We start from the raw sequence: 18,053 nt of genomic DNA on the forward strand, positions 1-18,053 counted from the left end.
CGTTGGACACGAAGGTCTATTCTTGTTTCATCCCGCTGACTGACGTGAAAAAGTGAACGAAAAGTTTCTCGATCAGCACTGGGCGGGCACTGCCCTGGAATACCAAAAGAATAACCTTCTTGAGGAAGGAAAATGGGTCCACAGGTCCTTGGAGCGATCTTTTCTCCCAAAAGGAGCAGGTAATTATGCTAAAAGTCTACCATAACTTCAACGGAGGCCCTTTCCGAGCCTACTGTGACCTTTGTGAGAGAATAATGTCGAACATTTTACTAGTCGCTGTCCCAAAAACGACCACCCCAGGGAGCTTTATAGAATTCCGGTCAGTATTTGGGACGCGCTAGCAGATTATGAGGCTGCACTTTTCTGCTTTCTGAAGGACGCATGATTATACTTTAAAGTTTAGTAATTTCATCTTACAACCATGTAAAGAATCTTGCAAAGCCGTGAACATTCCCAGATTTTTGTATGGACATCGTAAATAAAAATCCATGATGGACTAGAAATTGATTAAGATTGCTGTAAATTCTTTAGAACTGTCTGAAAACCGTGACATATCATGAAAATTGCCAAAAAAGGATCAGTATGTTTTCGAGCAACTTCGAATTTTACCAGATTTTTGTACCTAGCTCCAAAAGTTCATAGGGCGCCGGAATGGCAGATACAATAAACCATTTGCCAATCGCTAATTATCTGAGCCATTGCACTATGGCACAGGATACAGATTTACGTGGAAAGATGTATGTTACGCCAAAACTATATTTTTTTGAAAAGCATGTTGCTCTACAAAGTTGATCGGGATAGTCAGCCCGTCATTATGGTGCTATCAAAAAAATAGAGTAATCATATAAAAATAATATTTTTTCGCGTAATACTGACATGCAATGTTCTACAAAGTTGTGCTTAGCTTATTCCAATTCATTTAGCTATAAAAAACTTTTTCTGTGGCCCTTAAGGTGAAGGTGGGTTGAGTACCAAAACAAAGCTTTGAAATTATTGGTACAATAAAAACAGTCATATACTGTAGTAGTATTGGTGTCGTATTTATTTAAAAAAACAAAGAATATTAGTAGGGTGGTTCAAAAAGCGCCCCAGCTCCACCACGCTCACTCGATTCCGTCCCATGTTCTGCGATTTGAACAAAAACTGGTTGAACACAAGCCGGTTCAAGTTTGTATGAAAACTAGTATGGGAAACTAAACCTTTCATTACACTGGCTACAGCGCCTCCCCTCCAAACGTTGGCGAAAAGAGAACTCACACAGCTGAAAGCAACATTCCAGAGACTTTACTGAACGAAAACCGCACCGCAGGAAAGATCGATTGATTACGTAACGCAAAAAAAATAGCACTTTATATCCCGCTCACCCCTATGTCACACTTTTTGTATGAAGTATCTGCCCCTGGTGCGATAGATATCACAGACAAGTTCTGGCTATTTTGTTGAATTACACGTTTCACTGATATGCCTTCTGAGATAATTATCATGCTAAAGATTCGCAACCTCGATAAAAAACGACTCCCAACCATTGGAACGACCATTCAATGTCCATTGCCTATGGAGTTAAAGCTCTTGAATATTTCATCCAGTCATATGGTCTCCCCCCTCGCCAGCACCCAATGACTCGCCATATAGTGCGCTGGTGAAAATTTTAGTTTAGCGGCGTAATAGATGTTAAACTGCGGTGCGCCGATTCTAAAACGTTAGCAACGGCATGACGCAGCATTGCGCACTTTTAGTTTGAAGTGAGAAGTGAGGCGTCTATTTTTTCACTTCTCACTCCTCTTTTGAAAGTTCTCACATTTCACTGTGAAAAGTGAGAAGTTCGAAGTGAAAAATAAGAAGTGAGAACTGTGTGGTAAGAATTGAGAAGTGAGACTTACGTGAATAAGAAATGTAACATGAGGGGTGAGAAGTGTGGAATAAGAAATGAGGCGTGTCGTTTGTCACATCTCACATCTCATATCTCGCTTCATAATTCTTATTTGTTACTTTTCGCTTCTTGCTTCTCGGTCCTCAATTTTCATAATGATAAGTGAAAATTTAAAGTGAGAAGTAAATAGTAACAAATAAGAAGTAAGAAGTGAGAAGTGAGAAATGAGATGTAAGAGCTGAGAAATAGGACATCTCACTTTTCAAGTTTCATTTCTCGCTTCGCATGAGAAATTGAGTATCAGAAGCGAGAAGTGAGATGTTTCACTTTTCAATTCTCTCATATCATTTTTTACCTTGCTATTTCAACTTCCTACTTCGCACTGCTCATTTCTCATTTCTCACATTTTCAGTGAGAAATGAGACGTTGGGCATCTCACATCTCTATCCTTATATCTAGACCAACATTTGAAAAGGACGTAACATCCAAAATTTATTCCTTCTGATTCTTTGTCCACATATATAGCTATATATGTGGACGAAGAATCAGAAGAAATTAATTTTGGCTGTTACGCCCTTTTCAAATGTTGGTCTAGATATATTGATTATCATTTTTCAATTTTCACAGTGAGAAGCGGAAAATGAGAAATGAGGACTAGAAAAGTTAGCAGTGAGACGTCAAACGTTCTTATGTTTATTTATTTATTACCAGACTAAGGCCGGAGTGGCCTGTGCAGTGCATAGAAGTCTTCTCCATTATCCAGTCTGCGGAGGGTCCGCAAATCGTCATCCACCGTCAAACGTCTTAATTTTTATTCAACCTGCCTACAGTGACCTGCATAATAAAAAGCCCACTTGCCGCTTTTCATACAAAATGGTCAACTTTGGAGATCTATATCTCGATTGCGTGTGAACCAATTTTGCTGAAAATTTGACCAGAGCTCAGATATAACTTGAGTCTTACCACACCTGAATTTCGACCATATTTATTTATAGGGTAAAAATTTATCGCGGTAATACCAAAACGATTTTTTTTGGCAAAAAAATGATTTTATAATATTTCGAAAACTACAACTCTTAGTGTACAAGTATATTCGTAAAATTGTTTGCATTGCCAAAATACGCGTTTTTGCTGAATAAGTCATCAGTTTACAACCAATAGAATTTCGTCATTGTATTATATACAGTGTTTTATTTCGTCATTTTCACGATCGAAATTCAAAAACTCGAAAAGTGTTGATTTTGGATATAGGGTTTGTTCACAGAAGTTTCAAGATATTTAGGAGCGCATCTTTCGATAAAAACAGTTTGATGATTAATCCCCCTAAAAGTGAGTCGAGAAAAATATTTTTCCACCAGAATGAGAGAGACACGTAGTGTCTTCCGCAAAGTTGTAGTAAATGTTAATACGAGCAACTTTGCTGAACATCCCGAGTTTCCATATCTTATATATAACAAACTTAAGTCGTTTTATGTAAAAACCCCTTTAAATTCTTATTTTTCATTCTAACTCTTTCCAATGATTTTTCCCATTTTCCGTTTCTTCTACAAAGTTATTAAACAAGCAAAATTACATGTTTTTGCTGAACATTGTAACATTCCATCTCACATACAACAAAAGTTATCTTTAAATTATACATATTTTTAGAGGTATTTCCACCTGTGATTACTCCCTTAATTGCAAAAAGTCGCAAATTTCTTCACGATATGCTGAAAATCGCTTATTTCATTTTTATACTGACATTGAAAACTTTTGTCGACAAGAGTCTTCTCGAATGCTGTGTTAAAAATTTGTAAACCTATGAAAAATCATAATATTTGAATAACTTTTTTTTATAAGAGATAGAAAGTTACAATGTTCAGCAAAAACATGTAATTTTGCTGATTTGATAACTTTGTAGAAGAGACGGAAAATGTGAAAAATCAGTAGAGTGCCCTGATTTCTTTATTTAGCCATTTCTTATCATCAGTGGTTTTATTCCTTACCACAATATATTAGACACGCAATTTTTCTTAAGGGTGACCATTTTAATGCTTGGGCGGTTAAACAAATTGGTTTCCTACGGTTTTGTTCCCCTAAATTGACTTTTTCGTAAATTCGTAGCTTTTGAACCTCTGGGCCGATTCTAGATGTAAAATATCAAATGAAAGATAATGGCAACAAAATTTCCATAAAAAATTAGAAATTTTCCATAAACAATTAGGAAATTTCCAATAAAGAAATCAGGGTATGAGCAATAAATAAATATAAAATTTCCACAAATAAAACAAAATTTCCATAAACAATTAAGAATTTTCCACAAAACAAAAATAAATAAGCACTTTTAAAAGCAAAAATTGCAATTATAAAAGAAGAATTTTCCATGAAGAAATCAAAATGTTCCACGAAAAAAATACAAAATTTCCATAAATAAATCAATATTAGCAATAAACAATTACAAAATTTTCCACAAAATAAATTTTTTTTTTCCCATAAAAAATTAAAAATTTTCCACAAAATAATCAATAAAGAGCAATAAAAATAAGAAAATTTCCATAAAAAAAATAAAGAAAGCAATAAAGCTGATGCAATTTTACATGAAATTTAAACGTTTTTAAAAAAGGGGTCATCTATGGAAAAATAGCACAGTTTGATTGCTTTTTTATATGTTATTATGGAAATTTTCTTATTTATTTTTTGCTCTTTATTATTCATTTTGTGGAAAATTTTGTAATTTTTTATTGTGAATATTGATTTATTTATGGAAATTTTGTATTTTTTTCGTGGAACATTTTGATTGTTTTATGGAAAATTCTTCCCTTATAATTGCAATTTTTGCTTTTAAAAGTGCTTATTTATTTTAGTTTTATGGAAAATTCTTGATTGTTTATGGATATTTTGTTTTATTTGTGGAAATTTTGTATTTATTTATTGCTTATACCCTGATTTCTATATTGGTATTTTTTTATTTGTTTTTGGGAATTTTCTAATTTTTTAGGGGAAGTTTTTATTTTAGTCGTTAATCATAATTTAGATGAAAAATATGATGGCATTGTAAAAATTGAATTTTGTATTAGAAAACATTGATTGTATGTATTGAAAATTTTGAAAATTTCTCCAATATAAATTGAAGCGCCACGTCGGCTTCATATAAAGTGCAGAACTTACGGCAGATCAGTCACAGTTCGAGGGCTTGAATTACTTCACTTACCGTCAAAAAATCATCATCACTGAAGTTGAATTTGGATTGAAGCTTCAAATCGATCAGAGTTAACGAACCCCTCAACTCATAGAACTGTTTGAGCATGGATAACATGCTATTTCAGCATGTCTTGATGGGTATCAGCGAATTCAGAACGGACATATTTTTGCAGCAGTTATTTTTTTTTTCATCGTATTATTTCTATTTCTCGCGTTATTTTCACGAATGAATGGTCTCTTAATATGTATATTTTCTATTTGTATATTGTATTGATTTTTTTTAAATTTTCAATATATTCAATTATTATATTTTACTGTCACTACGTTTTTTACTACAATCTCTAAATCACATCACGGAGCAGGGGGAGATTGAAAAGTTCTGAAAATTATATATGATTAAATGATTTTTGAGCTTGAGCTTGAGCTTGATTGACTGCCCGTAGTTGCTACTCCATTATGACCAGATCAGCTGCTCTTGCACAGAGAACCAATAGATATTTGCTTGTTTGGACAAGTACTGGTGATCTCATTTGTTAGGTCATATTGGCGCCTGCCACGTTGAAATGCAAGTCAATGTAGGGAAGGGGGAGAAAGTGATGATGCAATCACTCGTCCACTGCAAGCCGAGTATACCTCTGCACTTATCACGAGTTCATACGGAATTTTTGGGTTAGGTTTGAGAGGCAGGGGTTCGCTTTGGTTAACGAGTTGACAATGTTATAGATAGGTGAAAGCAACTGATGGAATTTCTATTTGTATATAGGAGGAAACGAGCTTTTTTAGTTCATTTCCAATTCTAGCAGCTACTGCTAGAACAGTCAAGTTGAAGGTATAGGAAAGAAATGGAAACGGTATGGAAGTCCATTTCTTGTTCTAGCGATTGCTAGAACATGAGGAATATAGAGAAAGATACAAAGTTGGAGCATGGAACGGACCGGGGATTGAACCCACGATTCAATGATTTTAAGAACAAAAAAATTTCACGTTTTTTGTATATGTGGATGAGCGCGAAATCACATTTTTTACGTATGCATCACATGAACCTATATTCGGGCATGATCAAAGCAGTAGGGATTGATCAATTTCCAGAAAGTTCCGTGAACTTTTAACAAAAAAAAAACTCATGCAAATCTAAAAACAGATTTTTTTTTTCAGAACCAAAGCACTATTTGATCCAGATGGGTTAATAAAATCTAACTTTAAAGTGCGTCGGTCGATGCTCGGAATCGCCATCAGACAAATTCAGATCAAAAAAAAATCATCACTGAAATGAATCTTTCGATTGTTTGAAGACACCACTTGGCAATGAAATCCAATTCTGAAGTGGGTTGAACGATATTCGGAGTTGCTAACAGACCTACCCGAATCAAGAAAAATCCATATTTGGTGAGGCTTGGTCGGTGGTTTGAAGAAACTCATGGACTGAGTTGGGTTATAAAACCCAAATCTGGAGTAAGTCGATCGGTGGTCAGAATCGCTATGAGCCCTTGTAGGCTGAATTGTGTTTTTATGTGGACAAAATCGCCCTTCGATTTTTTTGGATCGCAGAAAATTCAGCTCTGAAGTGGATCTTTCGGTGGATTAGAGGCAGTTCTGCACATAGTTGGGACAAAAAAAATCCAACGATGAAGTAGGTTGGTCGAAGGTTGGAATCGTCATCCAAAGCAAGATCAAGACTAAAATCCAACTCGACTCTCTGAATTTTATTATTTTTAGAACAAAGAACACTGATGAGCATTAAAAACAAAACAAAAATCCGGTTACCGAAATCTCTCGATGCTGAATTCGATGTAACTCCATGTAAATCGGACTACGTGAACTTTTTCCGAATAAAATAAATAAACTTATTTCAAATTTAATGCATCTGATCAACGCAATGGGTATCGATTTCCAAGTATTAGGATACTGTGATACTTTTGGCGTGCCAGGCTTCGCACTCTTGGCGGGGGGCAGCCTGACCAACCGCACGCTACGGCGCTGGAGATCAGGGAATCAATATTCGAGCAACGCCTAACAATAATGCTCTTTGTCATCAACAGAGTTTGTTACTGACAAACGCACCTAGCGACAAACCTTTATCAGAAACCGAACACAATATGACAAAAATCATTTGCCTTGCATGCTCTGATATTTCCGAAAATACTATGCTAATTTTGTAATCATTGTTCGATTCTCGAATATTTCCATAAAAGAAGAAACTATGATAGCATAACACCGAAATTTGCTCTAGAAATAATGCAAAATAACGTGATGAAAAGATTGTCTTCTTTTTTGTTGCTGACAAAAATTTTCGGATCTTTGACATTATTATCTCCGACAAAAACAAAGCTTTGTCGTTGGTTCTCTTTTGTCGCTTGTTTCGCATGCGCATTGCAAAAAAATGATTCCCTGCTGGAGATATATTTTTTAAGAGTATCAAGTTTTTTTGCGCAATGTCCATATGGGACTAAACTATCATGCGTCTCCATTGATTTATGGTGATTGTAACATAGTCATATTATCAACACATATTTCAATTTCTGACTCTAAACTACTTTTAATTTTCTAGAGATTTACACCAAATTCATAGTTTCAGAGATTCAGAGTTTCAAACAGAGTACATGAGATTAAATATGATAAACGCATCTTTCATGGACAATACGACACTTCATATTATTTTCCATTTGGACTTTGATAAGACAATATAATGGTAAAGTGGACTTCGGTTGAATGCAGTAACAGCGTCACTTCGAAATCACCTCGTCGGAAATCGTGTGCAGAAAATTCTGCAGAAAATGGTAACAACGACTGGAATGTTACACAAAAATCGGTCGGAACAATCACATCCCCTGCTAGAGATACAAGGTCCAATTTGCGTTCAATGCTATTACGGATCAGATTTTGTTGATGTGATCCATGAAATGCTAAGTTGTCGATGAGAAAAGCATTGGGGAAGAAATTCTCAGAACTTGTGGCACATTGCATCAATAACTCTGCCATCTATAGTACAATGTGTTTCCTAAAGCGGTACCCGGAATAACTGAAAGGATGCAAACTCGATAAAAAAATTTCATCGGCGCGCGTAACCGACAACGTCCAAGCCGCTGCCCTCTTAGTGCTGTATTAAGAAAACGTTTGTTAACAGCTGATATTGTACTGTCAGTGCGAATCTTCAATTGACAATCCATTTCTGACAAACATTTTTGATTAGAATCAACTATTCACGTTCTTGTCACAGTCGGATTTTAGTCTAAAGTTACGCAAACGCATTTCAACCTCTTTAGATAACAATTCAGGACTGAAAGTTAATGGTTATTAATGGTAATAATTGATCATGAGTTAGGTATTGAGAAACTAAAACTATATCGTTGTTTGAATTCATCGGCATCAATTATTCATTGTTGTGTTGAGGCTTCTTATCACTCAATAGCTGCAATGAGTGCCAGAACCCCCTTTGGTATCCAAAGTATACATTCGCACAGGGAAATAAGAAAAGTATCTCACATTTCATCCAAGTGCAATCTGCACTGGCTCCTATTTCTAAAAATGTTCCTTCTGCGCACTTGATCTGAGACTTTTTCCCCTTCGCAAAGCTTTCAGAATAAAGCTCCGGGTTCCACTCTCTCGCTAATTTCTTCATCAATCACGCTCGCTCTCTCCCTCTCTAGTCACAACTTTGCACCCATATCGTCCATTTCCGCTCCCGTTCCCATCAGGAGGCGAACATCCACCCCCCAGGAATTTCGTCATTCCGTGACAGGCGCTCCGCTCGATGGCTACTGCCAGCTCGATATGCATTCCAGATTCCGGCAGAGCAATTCGGAACGTTGGAGCGTTCGGTTGCTCCTCCGGTGTCAGTCCATTTGTTTGTGCACAGCAAAGCCAGATGGCACATATCTCAGATAGTCTTATCACAGTGGAGCAACACTGCACGGTCGAGCAGAGCGGACGCGTGCGGTCAATCGAGGCAGGACCAGACTCGAATCAATCAGTCGGATGCACCATCGCCGCCGCCGTCGCTGCCGCGCGGGCACAGCCCGGGAGAGATCCAACGTGAGCAAGAGCGAGCGCGTTGCACTGCTTCGGGATCGGGAACCCGAAGCCCAGACACCGTTCTCCCTTCTGCCGACCGCGCCGCGCCTATGTGCGTGTGGGTTTGGATGTTTCGGAAGTGTGGCACACGTTTCAGTGTCGGAGCCGATTCCTTCGACGACCGGGGATCGAACGACCGGGTTCCGTGCAAGTTGATTATAAATTTAGTCGATGGCCAGGTCTCGCCAGGGCAGGTCGCTCCAATGCCTGTTCTTCAGCAGAGTTCAACACTCGACTGAACTTAGTTGGAGGTGTACCAAATTCTGAGAGTTGGTTGTGTTTTCGGTTGACCGGAAACTGATGTCTGAACGGGGCATTGCCCAGGACATTCGGCAGCCAAGTGTTGCACGAAATCCGCGGGGTTGCAGCTGGCGAGTGAGTTGACCGAGAAACGAAACGGATTGAGTACGCTCCGACATGTGACTCTAGAAGTGCGCCTCGGTGAAGTGACATTCGGTTTGTGATAGTGTCAACGAGCAGAGTGAAACGCGTGTATGGGAAGATCCGGAAAAAAGTGTCTGGAAAGTGCAGCCCAGGAGGAACAACTGTTTCCATCCACAATAACGACGACGATGAGTACGACTACGAGGAGGACGATATTAATCCCAGACATGAGCGTTTATCGCTGGGACCGAAAATTTATGGTCCATTGCGAACCTCCCTGAGAGCTGGGACGGAAGAGCCAGCCAGCAGCAGCAACGGCAGGAGCAGAACTATGAAGAGTTCGTTCATTCACATGTGTTATGGGGAGGCACTCGACACAGTGCTCTTCAGCATTTTTTTCGGGGGCACACACACCGGAATTGACAAATGACGGTCCACAAGTGAGTGAAACTATTTTCTACTCCCTTCTTTATATGGTTTTCAATAAAAAAGCATAACACACATACTTACATTTATATAGGTTTTTAGCATACTACTGGTAATTTATAACTTTTTTTCACTGGCTCATAAAATGCGGCGGGAGAATCCGGGAGAAGGTTTTGGCTTGGCAAAATTTCGACCATGATGGCCGGTTTAATAACGGCACACACATAAAGTTTGTTGAAGCGATCGTTCGTTCGAACGTCGTCAGTTCGAGTTGGTGGCTGCTGATGCTGGTCGGAAGCTAAGTGCGGTCGACAGCAGACGGCAAATGGCTGGGCTAGTGTGGAAGGGTTGGGAGACGAAAGAAAAAAACTTTTCGCGAGCAAGTTGTTCGCTAGCCGCGCTGATGTCCCTGGATGTGCACACTGAAGTGCGGGTTGGTTTCCGCTCGCACTGTTTTTGATGCAGTTGAAGAATTTCTTCGATGGGGTGTTCTTATTTAATGGTTCGAGTACGTTTATTGATCATGCATTGTACTGTCGCTATCCATATTGGATAACCATATCTTGATTACCATGTTTTTAATTTTCAATTTCAAGTTTCCCGAATTTCACGATACCGATTATTTTTAGTTCAAATTTGGTGTTTTTTTTAAAAAAAATAAACGAAAAACTGAGTAAAACACAGGTTTCCCATGAATACATCAGCAATAAATATTCAAATAATTTACTATTAAGGTACTTCGGAGCAAAATGGTTTTTTTCAAATTTAAACTTTGAAGTGTTGTAAAAAAATTGATAAATTTTTAATCCGTTTGCGTTGTTTGCTAGTTCGGGCCAAAGATTATTCATGAAGACCAATTACCAACCTTACCAGACTTTTTTTTATAAATATTTTATGTACTGAAATTATGTTTTTGGAGGTCAGTTGAAACACTGAGCTTCATACAGACATAAGCCAATTTTGCCTTATTAGAAACAAAATATATGTACTCAGTGAGACTCAAGATACACGAGGGTGTAAAGGTGACTATATACTGCTAGGATTCGCATACGAGTTCTATGTAATTTTTTGACGATTTTGATTTTATTTCAGCAATTAGCGTAAAACTGTCTCCTGTTTAAGGAAAAATAGAAGGCTTTGTTCTACAAATTTGAGAATCAAAACTCACTTGTGTTGTCTAATCTTGATATTTACTCGCATAAAAGTCATAATACAGATTTTAATAATGTTTTACACAAAAAACGAACTTAAATATGGTCCATTTTAATGTTCTACTGCAATATATACAGATAAAGAAATTTATATCAAAATTTTGGAAAGGTTTCAATTTTTGTCAATTTATATTTTTTTTTGTAATTTTCAATGTAAAACAAGTCGGATAAAACTGACATGGGATTTTTATACATTTACATTAATTAACCAACGTACCTGTCATAAACTCCTAGACTGGAGAAAAAAATATCATCGTTGTTTTAAGAAATTATATCAAAACTGAATAAGGAGTATCTACACGCAAAAAAATGTTGCGGTCGAAACTACCATTCCGAGGGTTAATTTAAGAATACGCACCGACGATTTTCAGCAGCCAACAAACCCGATTGATTTTACCATGCGCGCAGTAAAAATCAACTGTGGTCCTGGTGGAATGTTGTTGCATGAACTGAATCAGTGGTGAATTTGTCCGAATGCGTGGTTAATTTAACTGAAAATTTGTGGTTGTTTTAAAAACATGGCGTAGTCTACAAAATAGTAACCGTTACCATGGAATTTTTCTCAGTGTAGATGTCAAAATTGCCGTTTAATATCACATAAAGTCATAAATCTCGTAATCTAAACAAACTATAACCATCATTATTACCTCATCACCTTTTCGAAAACCAAGAATGTTTAAATGTATGTATAAACTATTTTTGACAAACAACATCCTTTTCAACAATTATATCTGAACACTCGATTTGTGCAATTGCACAACATGTGAAAGATTTAGTTCGAAAAATGTATTGGAGGGTAACCACTTCCTTCGGTGGGGTTTGATCTCAGGAAACCAGTACGCTAGACTAGTGCTTTCCCTACTAAGCTACGAAGTCGCCGAAGTCTACGAAGCTCTCTGATTATTGAGAACTTGTCATCTCCTGAATCACACACTGATTTGTTTCTAGAAAGTGGAGTATGAATCGCTTACATTGATGTATGTACAATTAGTCCTTCAAAAGGCTTTGGAGATCAATCATCCGAGACAGCGATTTTTGTTTTTTTTTTTATTTCAATTTGTGGTGACTGGTTGCTGGAATAATATTTCAAGGCTTTAATCGTGTCCACGGAATTATTATTATTCGACAAATTTAAGGAAAATAAATACAATTGAAAAACGTTCACTTCTATGAGCATTGAAGTCGCTCCGCCTCTCCTTGATGGAATATTTTTGTGCCGGAAGAGCGTGACTTGAAAAAATCTTCAGTCTGTATTTGACGATGATACTTGATATTCTACTGAAATTCCACTAGTTACGAATTCACATTTTTTAATATTCATGAAAAATACGTGACAGCAGAATAGAACTGCTAACTTCAACGCAGCTATGCCTCTATTTGATCGTGCACAAAAAATTAGTTAGTTTTTAATACTTAATATTCTGGCTTTAACTTTTAAGATCATTTTCAATACAAAATAATAGGACGGCATCGTCAAATGCAACTTTTTGCAATAAATCGGTTAAGGATAAAAGCCCGTAAAATGAGTGAGATTTTGAAACGTTTTTTGCATTTTGTGTCCTAACAGTTTTTGAAATACATTTTACGAATAAAAAAAAAGATTCTTTTTTTTGCAAAAACATTGTATATTGGCCAAAAATTCTAAGCCCAGAGTCCGATCAGTCAGAAGGGAAATAATGAGACAGGATTCGCCGTCTAACGCAACTTGTTGCGAGCAATTCGGAAGATAAGTGCCACAAAGCACTATGGGGAATCAGATGGCCGAAAATAAAAATACCGACTTTCTCCGAATCGTAATTCAAGTTGACCCTATAAATGTTAATGTTTTGGAGCATTAAACCCCAGAATATCAGCACTCTAAGCCATATGGTTATCAAGATATAGACATCAGAACCAGACACTTTTTGGTTCTTGAAAAATCAATGCATTATTCAACTGCCAATATCTTCGGCTACAGTAGCTTTTTTTCCAACTGTTTGTTCTTAGTGTTTGGTGAAGCATGAATTATAGACAAAATTGAAAAATCTGCATTTGAAATTTGAAAAAAAAAATAGCAGGCCGCATCCTGGTCCAAAACTTACTTTGACTCATATAATAAGGAATGGCTTGACACAGAATTTGAATTAGAAGAATTTTATCATGCTGAGCCAGAGCCAAAGATATTAAAGGAAGCGTACCTGAAAAGAAAACAACTTATACAGAAAAGGCTTTATGATAGCTTTGGTGTGAGGGTCGATCAGCCAAGGCAAGGCGGAGCAGGATCAAGTACAACTGGAAATATTTGTCGACGAGCCTTTTCGATTCCAAATTAAGTAAAGGTAAGGTGTTAAAGGTTTAAAGCATTAGATGTCAACGAAGAGATAATACACCAGTTCTGGAACATTCTGATCGCGAGAAACTGCCAAGAGCCAATCAATCCTGAAAAGCTAGACAGTTATTGTAAAGCAACCTACCTATATTTGCAGCTGTATGATTGGTATAAAATTCCTGCTACGGTGCATAAAGTCCTTGCCCATGCTGGGGATATAATAATTCATTGACCAGCACCACTTGGAATGTTGGCTGAAGAAGTCGCTGAGTATCAACACAAGCACTTAAAAAAAGTCAGACTCATCATGCCAGGAAAGCATTAAGAGAGGAAAATTAACATGACGTTCTCATCCGTGCTATGAACTCGTTGGATCCTTTGATAAGCTCCCTTAACTTAGGTAACCGACTTCAAAATAAATCTAATCTGGAATATCCAGCAAATGTTCAAAAATTTTTAGTGACTGAAAGTTCCTGCAGTACAACAGATTCGAGTACAGAGAAGATAGAGATGCCCTAGCAGATATTTTAATCGATCTTGAAGAAATAAATGATGATTTTGTTGAGGATGTTCATGTACATAATGATTAAATAAATGTTGTTGCAGTATACTTGTACATCTTGAAGCTTTTATTACATGGAGTTCGTATAGCTTTCATAGAGCTTTATATTGTATTTCCTTTACTTGATTTGAGGGTTAAGAGTCTGATCCAATTTGAAAAATCCTTCAAAGACAACCTGTTGCGCTTGTAGATGCAAAGGCCTGTATTTCGCGGAGTTCTTGGGCAACTTAGAACATATGTACAACTCTATACACACAAAAATAATATCCAATTTTCTAGTTCGAACTCTACAGGTCTGTGCTTCAATAAAAGACATATCTATAGACTGCTGTGTACATGTTATGCTCGTAGATAAAAGGGATGCATTCCATGGAGATTAAAGGGCTTTATTCCAGGAAGTTTGGAGACATTAAAAACAATAACGACCTGCAAAACGAATATTTCACATATTTTAGACATTAATCTACGATTTAAGTGTGAACTATTGCTGAAATGAAATGAAAATATTTTCGGCCACCTACTTGTATGGAGCCACCCCATAGTGCAAAGGTAAGCTAGACATTTCCACTCGTTTTTGTCTGGAATTTGTTGAAGACTTTTTACAAAAGTTTTTCATAATTCGGGATTTTAACCAATTTTCACCAAACCATCATATATTTCTAAAAAAAAAGTTCTTTATCAATTGAGAAAATAATAATAGTGATTCGATTGGAGGCTCTGTTAAATATAACTAAATACAAGGCTGTTAGAACAGTCGCGGATTTCTCGATTCCCACGTTTTTCGCGAATTTGTCGCGGATTATCTCTTCCTGTCGCGATTCCTTGAGATTCTGTCGCGAAAACCGTGCATTTAAATTTACGCACTTTCATCGAGAATTCCTTTAATAATTCTTTTAGAAATTCTTTCTACGAAATTTCAAAAAAAAAATTATTATAATAATTCTAGAAGGAATTCCTGAATGAATGTGCAATGAAACTCCTGAAGAAATTTCCCCCAGAATTTCTTTGGACTTTATCTCAAAATTCCTTCAGGAATTCCTTGACGAGTTCCTTTGGAAACCCCTTTGTTCACTAAAATATTTTTGCCGTAACTGCTTAGAAAACTCCTTTGCAAATTTATTCAAGGAGTATTCTGGAAATTTCTTTAGAAATTCCTTCAAAAATTTATTTTAGGAACTTGTTCGAAAATTTGTTTGGGAAATCTCTTGGGTTTTTTTTAGAATTGCTTCGAAAATTCCTTTAAACTTTTTTTCAGATATTCCTTCCGGGATACCATTGAAAATTATTTCCGGAAATCCTAAAGAAGATTCCTTCAGGTATTCCTTTAAAAATTCCTTAGAAAATTTCTAAAAATCCTACAGGCATTCCATCGAAAACTTCATTACGACGTTTATGATACTTCTTTTGGAATTCCTTCGGGATTCCAAAACAGAAATTCATTCGGAAATTCCTTTCGGAAGTCCTTCGGAAATAAGAAATTCCTTTGCAAATTATTGTTTCATTATTTCTTTATTCTATGTCTTCGGAAATGCTTTGGAAATTTCATCAGGAGCTCGTTCGAAAACGAGTTTTTTCGGGAATTCCTTCAAGAATTCAATTGGAAATGTGTTCATGGGCTTCTTCCGTAATGCCCTAGAAAATTTCTACGGCATTTACTCCAGCATTTCCTTCGGAAAGTCCTTTGCTAATTTCATCACAAATTATTTTATTCTTTAAATTCTTAAAACTTCGGTAGAATTCCTGTAGCAATTTTAGAAAGAACTAGTCGACCCGGCAGACGTTGTTCTGCACAGTAGGCGAGAATGTGCGTTCCGAACTGCCCATGCAAAATTCGCATAGGAATCACAATTTTAGTTATTCACGGTTTGCTCAACTTTACTCGTAATTTTTGCGTTAGGAAATATCATATAAACCCGTCGGAAACTGTAACGAATGTTTCTGCTGAAGAAATGAAAAAAATCCATCCAGCCGTTTTCGAGTTATGCGGATACGAACACAGACCATTTCATTTTTATATATAAGATTTCTTATAAATTGGCGTAGGGTTAATGTTCCATTTTGGACCCCTAGAAAAAATGCTTACCGATATCTGCTTATATGTACCAAATGGCACGTTTGATTTAGGCGGACATCACACCATTTCATAGATGGTAGACAAATTTATGAAATAGAAATTTGAAATTGGCATCAAGTGTTGATAAATCGCTGAGAACTGTAATTTCTGAAATAAAAATGTTCTTCGTTTTGGCCAGTGCAACATATTTTGGACACCCTCAATTTAGTCGCTTCAACATCGAATTTCTAACTTACCCTGGCCAATTGAGCCGAAGCAAAGTCTTATCTTCCGATTGATATGCATGAATGAGAAGATTCCTGCGTTTTAAATTTTCAATTTCGACAAAAACTTATTGTGAGCGTTCTGAGATTTTCAGTGAGGTATAATTTGAAGCGTAACGTATTGTAATGCTCTCCTTCTTGAACAAACTAATTTCCTCTAAGTTTCATCTAAATATCGCTATTTTCGCACGGGAAACCATTGAAACAGATGCTTAACAAATATGATTTTCTTGAAGCCAGTGGAATTAGCAGCGGCATTGATTTTAGTTCAAAAATCAAGAAAATGTCGCCAGGAGGGTCCAAAATGTGTAGGGGTCCAAATCAAGTTGGTTGCCGTATGGCGTAAATAAGAGGAGTTTCAAAGTAATTTTTGTAGAAATTTTCGAAAAATTTCCAAAATTTCCAGAAATTCTCCCAATTAAAAAAAACTCCTGGTGTTATTTTCTAGAAAAGTTCCCGATAGTGTTCTCAATGGAATTCCGAATAAATTCTTATTGACATTTCCAAAAAAAATCGAGGATTTCTCCAAAAGTTTTAACAAAAATGCCTCAAGAAATTGTTTCAGAAGTTCTCCAGAAATTTATAATATCAAAATTCGTTTTATTTTTTAGATCAATTCGGGCGTGTATATTAAAATTTCAAGAAAATATTCAATTTGGTGGGTCACTTGCCCCATCGTGCCTCAGTTTAACTCCGCTAGTCAACAATACTTTAGTATTGTTTCCAGTGGCGTCGGGAGTGGGTAGGACAAGTAGGACATGTCCTACGCACGAATTTTCCTGGGTGGGAAATTCAAGCCAATGTCCTACCCATGATTCTGGTAACATATCATCCTCGATACCATATAAGTTGTTATCATAGTTGCAGTACTGCATGGTCTGATTCGTAGATGTGGGAAAATATCATTCTGCCCAATATTTGCAGTTCAAATGGATTTTTTAATGTCTACGGGAAAAAGTTTTATTGAAACCTGGATGGATTTATTGAAATCTAAGAAATCACAAACATCCTCAAACCTGCATGAAATATGTTTCGCAAGGGGTTCTGGACTCCCCAAATGATTCTTTCACATTCATACGATTCCCTGATAGTGGTTCGCTACGATGCATAGCAATATCTGAAAGTTTCTGATGTAGAAGGAACAAAAGTTCGAATGAACAAAATTTAAAGTAATTTTAGAAATATATTTCTCTAGTCGTACACTCTAGAACAAGCCACTGGCCCAAGTAACAATTGTAGTTTAATATCGTTTTTGAAGACATTGATCGAAAAACCCCACGCAATACAGCGGAACGGCGACGGAAACGGCAGATTTGACAGTTCGCCCATATGTTTTCTGTCAAATTTCCCGTTTTCGTCACCGTTCCGCTGAAATGCTTTTGGGGCTTTACGTTTCAAGTAGGGTACAAAACCATAACAAATCCATCGATGTTACTAGAGCTGGAGTGTATGGAATACACCGTATGAGGTTTTAACGCGAGGGAAACGTTCCGTGGAAATCAAAACCGTTTAAATATTGCGGATCTTTTCAAAATATTCCACCTTGCGGATTTCGCAAAATTCTTCCACAGCTGTCAAGCTTGAAATCTTCAAAACACTGAAGTAAAATCTTGACACATGATGTTGTAGATACATGATAATGATCGTAGAATGCCATGTCAAATCTCAAATTTCATCCCAAATATCTCTCAAAAACTGAATCAA

General features: G+C 36.7%; 1 protein-coding gene across 1 annotated transcript in view; it reads left to right on the plus strand.

The window, feature by feature from the left end:
- Positions 1 to 8,901: 8,901 nt before the first annotated feature.
- Positions 8,902 to 18,053, plus strand: part of LOC134224830 (matrix metalloproteinase-2) — a 727,658-nt gene continuing 718,506 nt past the window's right edge. Inside the window, exon 1 of the mRNA XM_062704433.1 lies at positions 8,902 to 9,945. The gene's annotated coding sequence lies outside the window, so the exon portion shown is untranslated. The remainder of the gene's footprint in view (positions 9,946 to 18,053) is intronic.

The sequence above is a fragment of the Armigeres subalbatus genome, chromosome 3, assembly GCF_024139115.2.
Source record: "Armigeres subalbatus isolate Guangzhou_Male chromosome 3, GZ_Asu_2, whole genome shotgun sequence".
In the NCBI taxonomy this organism is placed as follows: domain Eukaryota; kingdom Metazoa; phylum Arthropoda; class Insecta; order Diptera; family Culicidae; genus Armigeres; species Armigeres subalbatus.